We start from the raw sequence: 10,408 nt of genomic DNA, 5'->3' as shown, positions 1-10,408 counted from the left end.
CCCAAATACTTCCCGGAAGCGGGAGACGAACGCCGAATAGGATTGGACGACTGGGCCTTTCTGGGTCCATAGTGAATCTGCCCATTGCAGAGCCTTCCCTTGCAGTTGTGAAATAATGAATGCTATTTTAGCCGTGTCTGTGGTGTAGAGGTGCGGCTGCATCTCTAGGACCAGTTCACATTGGAGAAGGAATCCGCTGCATTCCTCCGCCGATCCAGAGTAGGGCGCCGGTTTGGCCATGGGACTGGCGGTGAATGCAGGTGAAGGAGGGTGCTGGTGGGTGCGGAGACAGCCGTGTTGAGGGATGACGATGTCGAGGGCTGTGGTGTGAATGCTCGACGCAGCATGTCCACGAGTTCCTGGAATGGATCGTTAGTACTCATGCCGTTAAGTTGTTATGGTCCGGTCTTCTGTTATGATATAGACACGGAGGCAGAGATAAAAGCAATCCAGGTGAGTTTTATTGAACAATATGAGGAACACAGAGTGGTAATGGCTGTTATCAGGTACTTGAGAGATGAATATAAAGTAATACTGTCCTTGTATGGTTTGTGGATCCAGGAGCTGAGATGAGATGGAGGGAGACGTTGGAGACACTCACACACACAGAAGGGTAAGCACACGAAGGGACCAGGAGACGAAGGAGATCGCTGGAGCAGGTAAGTATGTTGAAGGGGAGTCCTTAAGGTAAGCATTAACATGAAGTATTGCAAACGAGACCGGACAGTGAGTGTGTGTGAGTGTGGTGGCTTTGTAGTGCTGGTGATTGCAGAGTGAATGAGATGCAGGTGGCGGTGATTAGTACGCTGGTGATTGGGTGCGTGGGTACTGTGGTGAGGTGGAGCCTGGCGTGTCTGTGACAGTAAGTTAGTTATCCCTTAACTTTAAGAATCTTTTTGTTTGTTATTTTGGCCCCTCCCCTCCTGAAGTCTTTTTGTTAATTCCTATCATTTGGTTAATAAATCTTGTTCCCTTTGAATCTTGTGCTATTGAGTACATTATTGTACCTGCCCTAGGACCTGGAGACGGCAGTTCTGTCATTCTCTCCACTTTTTTTATTTTTATTTTTTGTTATTTGCCGCCTCTTAACCCTAGATTTTAAAGAGGGACTCGTAACAATAGATAGTCATACACGTGACTATAGCTCTATGGAGCATCAGCAGTACACATATTTTGGTGTTCAGATCTGCTGGGCGGGGGGTATCAGGCCAAAGCTAACTAGGCCGCTTGCTTAACTTGGGTAGCATGGACCATTCTTGCAGCAGCCTTTTCTTTGTTGTTTTATTTGACTAAGCTGATCAAATTTGTATTTGTTCAGCAGCAGCAGCGTAGCAGATCTTGTACGCCAAAATCAAGCCATGTATACTTCATGTCCCATGCCAATAAATGTTGTTTGAATTTAATCCACTCCGAGAGTTGTCACGACTGGAATATTTATATGAATGATTCTCACATAAACTTAGTTTCAAAGATTTCAAACATGAACATTTTAAAATGTTTGTATAAACAAATTTCTTTTTTATACATTAAAAACAAGGTCTGAAGTGTTTGTGATCATTATTTTTTTTTTTTTAAGTTTTACTGACAGTATAACACCTTTTTGAACATATATTCCAAAAAAGGTCCTTAAAATCTCATTACCCCAACTGTCTGCAAATGTCAATACCATTAGGAAAGCTAATACATTTTCACATTTTTTAAAAATTGATTAACAGTCATGCGCAGTTACATGAAACTCTGAAATAATATATATTTTTAAATTAACATTTTTATTTGATTTTGACTTTCTCATTACTGCAGCACCTGCTGCCATTTACAACCAAATATTTTTATTATTTTATTGAAATCTGTCATATTTTCAAAACGATGTGGCAAACCTGAAAGAACACATTGTATAAATTCTGGGTAACGCTTTAGATTACAGCCCGGAAAGTACTGCATAATTACAACAAATTTACAGCGTAACTTTCAATAATTATAGTGTAACTATACAGTAAGTATGTGTAAGTATAGGGGAACAATATGTAAAGTATTGGAAATAAAGGGGTAACAACCAGGAAAATAACAAATTATTTATACTGTAAATATTTTATAACTAAGGGGTACATATGACATATAACTAAGGGGTAAGTATGACATTACGGGCCGTAAATTAAAGTGGAGCTTGTTACCCTCTTATTTCATGTAGTTATAGGGTAAATATGACATTACGGGCCGTAAATTAAAGTGGAGCTTGTTACCCTCTTATTTCATGTAGTTACAGGGTAAGTATGACATTACGGGCCGTAAATTAAAGTGGAGCTTGTTACCCTCTTATTTCATGTAGTTACAGGGTAAGTAATTAATGAAAAATAAATAAATAAATAAACAAATAAACCACAAACAGTTATATTACTTGGAAAACTTTATTTGAAAAACAACTTATTTCAAAACATTTAAAGACATTACGGGCCGTAAATTAACTTCTTATTTGTTTCTCTTTCTTGGCTTCCTCCTCCTCTTGTTCCTCTTTTTCTTTCTTTCCACTGATGAATCTTAAGAGGCAATCCCATTTGCTATTCTGTATTATAAGAAAATACAGTAAGTTACACCCGGAAATGTGCTCACCATTTACTCATCTTTTACCCTCATGCCATTTTACATGTATACGACTTTCCTTCTTAAGATGAACACAAAAAGTATTTTAGGAAAAAATTAAAAATCTGGGAACGCTTTATAATGCAGGCTCATGTGTTCCTAAAAGTCGAAGCATCAAACAGCACATACAGCAATAACTACAGTAATCCATATGACCCTAATGGATGAATCGATGTCTTCTGAAGTGAAACGATACGTATTTGTAAGAAAAATACCAAATATTTGAATATTTTTAAAACTTTCGACCAACTGTCTCCTGCGTGTGCATGCAAGGGTTGAGAGTTCATGCTTGACGTAACTTGAAGCGTGACGTAAGCGTGCCGAGAAACACGCAGATGTTGGATGCCGTCAGATTTTTTTTTTTTATTATTATTTTTTAGTAATGCTCACAACAAAATACACAGAATAACAGATAATGAGAATGAGAAACAAACAAGACAGAATAACAGAGATAGCAGTTCTCGTGCGAGTTTCAAACGAATCTCCCGCGAGAACGTCATGAAAGCTTCATGTTGCTCATTAATATGCTTCATCAAACGCAAAGTCGACTCTCGTGCAGGCGCTGGTGACAGCTGGTCAGAAGCGAAAAGATGAATAGCCTAAACCATGAGAAAATTTCGGGGTGTACTGTATTTTCTTATAATACAGAACAGCAATGAGATTCCTTCTTAAGATTCATCAGCTGAGAAACAAGAGCAGGAGGAAGCCAAGCGAGAAACAACAACAACCAAAAAACAGACAAAACTTGTTACTTTCTCTTTAGAGTTTGAAATGAAAAGTTGATTTTAAAAAAATGAATAATAAATGTTGTAGCCCTGTTCCCTTTCAGTCGGCCATGTTCGACGTACGTCAGTAGTGACCGACGAATTGGGATATCGCTTAGAGAGCCCTATCAGCTTTGTGTAAACTAAAACAAGCCAATGGAATTGGCGTGCGATATTTGCATAATGCGCACCGCCCCCGACAGGTGTATATAAATAGGGAGTGGATGCAATCGCACTCTGTCTTTCGCTTCGGAGCCATACAATGGTGTCCTATTTTCAGAAGACTCCTTTCTTCGTCAGAAAACTAAACTGCCTCAGAAGAGGATTTTCAGCAAGCCGTGTGTGCTGGTAGTTACGGCACTTCAGTGAGGTCGCGAGCTTCCGAGGAGCCGAGCTATAAGCTCTCAAACTGCTGTTTTCACAGCAACACGCCAAGAGTGAAACTGTGTGTGTTGCGATTTGGGCCGGTTCCTCGGTGTGTCCAGGGAGTGGTGTACCTGGCACATCGCGTCACTCCCTGTGTGCTTCAGCACGAGCGAGTTGACTGTTTCCCCTTCTAAAAGAGCTTTACAGACAAACCCTGACAGTATGTCATTTCGTCTGTGCGTTAATGGGTGCGGTCGTTCCCTGGTCCCTGCTGATGGGCACAATCGTTGCATTTCGTGTTTCGTGGGCGTTCAGCACGCTGAAGCAGCTTTTGTGGATGGTTAATGTTCCCATTGCGAGAACATGACTATCGCGGTGCTGAGGTCGAGACTCTCCTTCCTGAAGTCTCAGGAAGCGGGGGTCCCCTCCCCTATGCCCCGTTCGACCGTTTTTTCCGGCCCGGGCGGAAACGCTCCTCGGGCCCCTGCCGCCTCATCAGCACCGCAACCCATCGTGCCACCGTTGGTTTCCGCTGGGCCCTCTACGGACTGTCCAGCCGTTACCTTTGGTGCGCCGGCGGCGGATCAGATGTCGATCTCTGCATCGGAAGGTGAGCCAGAGTCCTCGGCGGAGGAAGATCCGGACGCGCTGCCGCCCTCCGGGACGGTAGCGTTGCCCGAGTCGGATCCCGAGTTGACGGCTGTGCTTTCCCGGGCCGCCTTGTGTGTCGGGCTCGAGTGGAACCCTCCACCCTGTCCCGGCCCATCTCGGTTGGATGATTGGTACTTGGGGGGGGGGGGGGGGTCGCACTGGTCAGACCCAGCGTCCCGCCCTAATGCCTTTCTTCCCGGAAGTACACGATGAGGTGACCAAGTCTTGGCAAGCTCCGTATAGGGCTCGTACAAGGCCTGGTCCCTCGTCCTCCTTCACCTCCCTGGACGGCGGGGAAGCCAGGGGATATGCGAGGATCCCGCCAGTCGAGCGGTCTGTTGCGATGCAGTTGTGTCCAACGGCCACTGGCTGGCGCGGTGAGGCGCGCCTCCCGTCCCGGGCCTGTAAGTTCTCAGCCGCACTGCTGCCTCACAGAGTCCGACCACACTCCGGGCCGCTCCCATGCCGTCCGAGTCGGGTCCCACTCTGCCTTGCTGCCCCACCTCCGGTGCGTCTGTGGTGCCTTTGGTCCCGCTGGCTCGGAGTCTGGAGGCGTGGATCACGCTTCCCAGCCCGTCCCACTGGCTCATTCGCACTATCTGACTCGGCTATGCGATTCAGTTCGCCCGGCGTCCCCCGGTCTTCAAAGGTGTCCACTTCACTCAAGTGTCATTGGACAGTGCACCTGTGCACCAGTGGCGGAGATTGCTGTCCTACTGGCGAAGGATGCAATCGAGCCGGTCCCTCCAGCCGATATGAAGTTGGGGTTCTACAGCCCCTACTTCATTGTACCAAAAAAGGGCGGTGGGCTACGGCCAATCCTGGATCTGCGCGTCCTGAACCGGTATCTTCACAGGATGCCGTTCAAGATGCTCACGCAGAAGCACATTTTCGAATGCGTCCGTCCCCGGGATTGGTTTGCAGCAATAGACCTGAAGGACGCGTACTTTCATGTCTCGATTCTGCCTCGACACAGACCCTTCCTGCGGTTTGCGTTCGAGGGTCGGGCATATCAGTACAAAGTCCTACCCTTCGGGCCCTTCGGGCTGGCCCTGTCACCCCGTGTCTTAACGAAGGTTGCGGAGGCGGCCATTGTTCCCCTCAAGGAACAGGGCGTTCGTATTCTCAACTATCTCGACGACTGGCTGATCCTGGCCAGCTCGCGAGAGCAGTTGTGCGAACACAGGGACATGGTTTTAGCTCACCTCAGCCGGTTGGGTCTTCGGGTCAACTGGGACAAGAGCAGAGGATCTCTTATCTCGGTCTCGAGCTAGACTCGGTTGCACGGACTGCATGTCTCACCGAGGCGCGCGTCCAGTCGGTGTTGAACTGCCTGAGCTCGCTCAAGCGCAGGACAGCGGCCCCACTGAAAGACTTTCAGAGGCTCCTGGGGCATATGGCATCTGCAGCCGCGGTCACGCCGCTGGGATTGCTCCATATGAGGCCACTTCAACACTGGTTCCGCGGCCGGGTCCCGAGATGGGCGTGGCAGTGCGGCACGCTCCGTGTCCTTGTGACACCGCTGTCCTGCGCTTGAGCTGCCGTCGCACCCTTGTCCGGGGGTCGGACCCTTCGTTCCTGCGGGCCGGAGTACCCCTCGAACAAGTGTCCAGGCATGCTGTGGTCTCCACAGATGCCTCTGCCATGGGATGGGGGGCCACGTACAACGGGCATGCAGTGGCGGGCCTTTGGACGGGGCCTCAGCTGCATTGGCATATCAATTGCCTCGAGTTGCTAGCGGTACGTCTTGCGCTGGCCCGCTTCAAGAAGCTGTTGTCAGACAAGCACGTTCTAGTCCACTCAGACAGCACTTTGGCCGTTGTGTACATCAACCGTCAAGGTGGTCTACGCTCCCGTCGCATGTCGCAACTCGCCCGCCATCTCTTGTTGTGGAGTCAGAAGCATCTGAGGTCCCTTCAGGCCACTCATGTCCCAGGTGTGCTCAACCGTGCAGCCGACGAGCTGTCACGGCAGCCTCCACTTGCGGGCGAGTGGCGGCTCCACCCCCAGGTGGTTCAGCTGATTTGGCAGCATTTCGGCGAGGCCCAGGTAGACCTGTTTGCCTCCCCAGAAACTGCCCACTGCCAGTGGTTTTATTCCCTGACCGACGGCACACTCGGCACGGATGCCCTGGCACACAGGTTCTGTTAGTGGCTCCGTACTGGCCTACTCAGACCTGGTTCTCGGACCTCATCCTCCTCGCGACAGCCCCTCCCTGGCCGATTCCTCTGAGGAAGGACCTCCTGACTCAGAGATGGAGCACCCTGTGGCACCCGCGTCCCGATCTATGGAACCTCCATGTGTGGTCCCTGGACAGGATGTGGAGGTTCTGAGTGATCTCCCGCAAGCGGTCGTAGACACCATCACTTCCGCTAGAGCTCCTTCCACTAGGAGTCTCTATGCGCTGAAGCGGAACCTGTTTGTCGAATGGTGCGCCTCTCGCCGAGAGGACCCCCGATTATGTTCGGTCGGATCCGTGCTTTCCTTCCTGCAAGAAGGGTTGGAGCGAAGGCTGTCTCCCTCCACCCTGAAGGTGTATGTTGCCGCTATCGCCGCACATCACCACGCAGTTGAGGGTAAGTCCCTGGGGAAACACGATCTGATCGTCAAGTTCCTGAGGGGAATGACCCTCTTGGCATCTGACCCTGGTTCTCACAGCTCTCCGGGGTCATCCCTTTGAGCCTTTGCAATCAGTCGACCTGAAACTAATGTCTCTCAAGACGGTTCTTCTGGTTGCATTGGCTTCCCTGAAGAGGGTAGGGGATCTGCATGCATTTTCGGTCGACGAAGCGTGCCTAGAATTCGGGCCCGGTGATTCTCATGTCATCCTGAGACCCCGGCCTGGGTACGTGCCCAAGGTTCCTACCACTCCTTTCAGGGATCAGGTAGTGAACCTGCAAGCGCTGCCCTCGGAGGAGGCAGACCCAGCCCTTGCTTTGCTCTGTCCCGTCCGCGCTCTGCGTGTGTACGTGGACAGAACGCGAAGCTTCAGGACCTCAGACCAGCTCTTCGTCTGTTACGGAGGCCAGCAGAAGGGAAAGGCTGTCTCCAAGCAGAGGATGGCCCACGGGATAGTGGATGCCATCGCCTTGGCGTACGATTCCCAGGGCGTGCCTTGCCCGCTCGGGTTGAGAGCCCACTCCACAAGAGGGGTGGCCTCCTCCTGGGCGCTGGCTCATGGCGCCTCGCTGACAGATATCTGTAGAGCTGCGGGCTGGGCGACACCTAACACGTTCGCTAGGTTTTATAGCCTACGTGTAGAGCCGGTATCTTCACGTGTACTCGCATCCACTAGTCGGTAGACGTGTTGTACCCGCTCTAAGTGTCGGCTTGCAATGCCATTCCCGCCCCCTGGCCGGATACGTGCATACTTCACTCCAGTCGTGTTCCCCGCTTGGCGAACCCTGTCGAGTTCCTCCGCCTCCCCCTTCGGCTCGGACATTGCGAAGTGTCTGATGCCAGGCCTACATCCGTCGCTGACGCTGTCTGTTGGCTGGGGCCCATATGACGTGACCCCTCTACGTGAGCGGTCCCATATGTGTAATTATCCACGGTTTAAAACTCCCTACGGTGAGTCCGTGTCTTTCCCTTAGCAGAGCCAGCTCTGCTGTCACCTGTCAGATGAGTCTCCCCCTAACCAGGTGGAGCCATCCCAGGGACTCCATATGCGTACTGCCCCCCGGGCCAGTCCATATGTGTATTCTCCACGTAAACTCCTCCCCCATTGTGTAGGTAGTGGCCTCCGCAGCGTCCCTTACGGGTTCGCTTCCCCAGTGTAGTCTAGTTTACTTAGTGGGTATGTCGGTACAGCAGTAGACTCTCTCGGTGTAAGCTCGCACCCTTCACCGTCCAGCCGGTGCTATGGGCGGCTGAGCTTGCGCTGGGCGCTGGAAGGGGTTTCGTAACTGTGGCGCTTTAGTTGGGATCCCAATTCGTCAGTCACTACTGACGTATGTCGAACGTGACCGACTGAAAGGGAACGTCTCGGTTACGTATGTAACCCTCGTTCCCTGAAGGAGGGAACGGAGACGTACGTCCCGTCGCCACAGTTTCTGTACCCTCGCTGTAGTGCGGACACCAGTTGTCTCCTCAGCGAAAAACAGAGTGCGATTGCATCCGCTTCCTGTTTATATACACCTGTCGGGGACGGTGCGCATAGCCGAGAGACGGCTGAATAACCCAGTCGTCTCTGGGTCTTCCATCATAGGGCCAAAGCGATTCTCAATGCCCACCTGCAAGGCATCCACAAGCAGTTTGCAGTACTTCAGCGGCAGCTTGATCCTATTCAGCTTGATTTTCAGGAGCTTGACGGTTGGGAGCAGCCACCCCATCTGGACATTGGTTTCAGCTTGCAAAATGTTAGTTGCTTGGGCGAATGGAGTCATGACAGCAGAATACTCTGACAGGAATGCAAGTTCAGCTGGATTAAACCTGTGAAGAAGACAAGAACATATAAACAATAAGAGACAAAAAACAGCATTGCTACATGATTGGATGATTATCATGCAATGAATTTAGGGCTGGGCGATATATATCGCATGCGATTGTCACACGCATTTCGTCAGTAAAGCTGGTTCCCTGATTACCGCTAAATCGCCCACACCTGCTTTCACATGGAGCGGCATTTAATAGATGGAGCCGTAGTTCACTGACAAGCCACGCAATATCGCGTTCATTATCTAAGGGGATTCATCTGCGATAATGAACGCACATATTAAATGCCGCTCCATTTGAAAGAAGGTGATGGCGATTTAGCGGTAATCAGGGAACCGGCTTTACTGACTAAATGCGCGTGACAATCGCATGCGATATATCGGTCAGCCCTAAATGAATTGGTACATCATTAAATGTTAATCATTCGATTCAGTGTTGTACAAGTAGACAATATGGACCAGAATTGAGTTTGAACAGAAAGAGTACCATATGAAACATTTTTAAACTTACATTGGAACCTTCAAATCTGTGCAGAAAACTCTCATTGTTGCCTCTCCCTTTTCTTTCACTATCCTGAGCACTCTCTCCACAGCCATGAACACAGAGTTCCACATTGTTGCATTTGGTTGCACAAGCTGGAGAGAGCAAGCATCTTCCACAGTTTCAGCTGCCGTTGAGGATCTTGAACACTTATTCCAAAGTGCATTGCACTTGCTAAATGTTGAGTAGTTTAATTTCTTGTACGCGTCATTGGACACTGCCTTGCTGGGATCGGCAGTGGCTATTAGGTTAAGAATGTGGCATGCGCAATGCTGGTGCTTTGGGAGCTGGAACTCAAAACCATCATCCTCATCCAAAAGTGAAGATACATCGACAAACTCTACCTCCTCCTCATCTTTGTCTGCTTCTTCTTCATCCTCCTCTTCCTCCTGAACTAGAGCACCAGCATTGTTATTTCCATCTTCACCAAAGACTTTGAAGGCTTTAATGAAGTTGGAGCCATTGTCCGTGGTTGGTCTGACTGTCTTCCCCCGAATGTCATACTCAGCATGGATATCAAAAGTGCATTTGCCAGAAGGTCGAAAGTGTGAGAGCCTCTTAATCTTTTACAGGCCAGGGCCACTGAGCACCTTTTTAAACTTTCCGGGTCCAGCCAGTGAGCCGTGACCCCAATGAAACTACGCTGCCTGGCCCAGGGGCGTCGGACTGGGGGGGTAAAGGGTACCGAGTACCCAGGGCCCGAGGCAGGGGGGGCCCCTTAGAAGTCCGTTTTCTATACATACATATACATGCATTAACATTTGTATAGCATTTATGTACAAATAAAAAAGTTCCTGTGCAAAACTAAACTTGTAGTTAGGCACTGGTTTGGTATAAAAAAAGTCATTTTCATGCTGTGCAGGGCCCCACCACCCCTCTCGAATCAATGTAAATGGTACGACCCGCAGGTCAGGTGCTTCTGCTGCGGACCTGCAGTGAATCAGTTAATGAGACAAGAGCTGGAGTTAGCCGTGATATGAGCTAGGAAGACAGGGGAAGAGTCATGTCTTTCCTTA

The sequence above is a fragment of the Chanodichthys erythropterus genome, chromosome 5 (genome assembly GCF_024489055.1).
Source record: "Chanodichthys erythropterus isolate Z2021 chromosome 5, ASM2448905v1, whole genome shotgun sequence".
NCBI lineage: Eukaryota > Metazoa > Chordata > Actinopteri > Cypriniformes > Xenocyprididae > Chanodichthys > Chanodichthys erythropterus.
Note: the sequence above shows the minus strand (reverse complement) of the source record.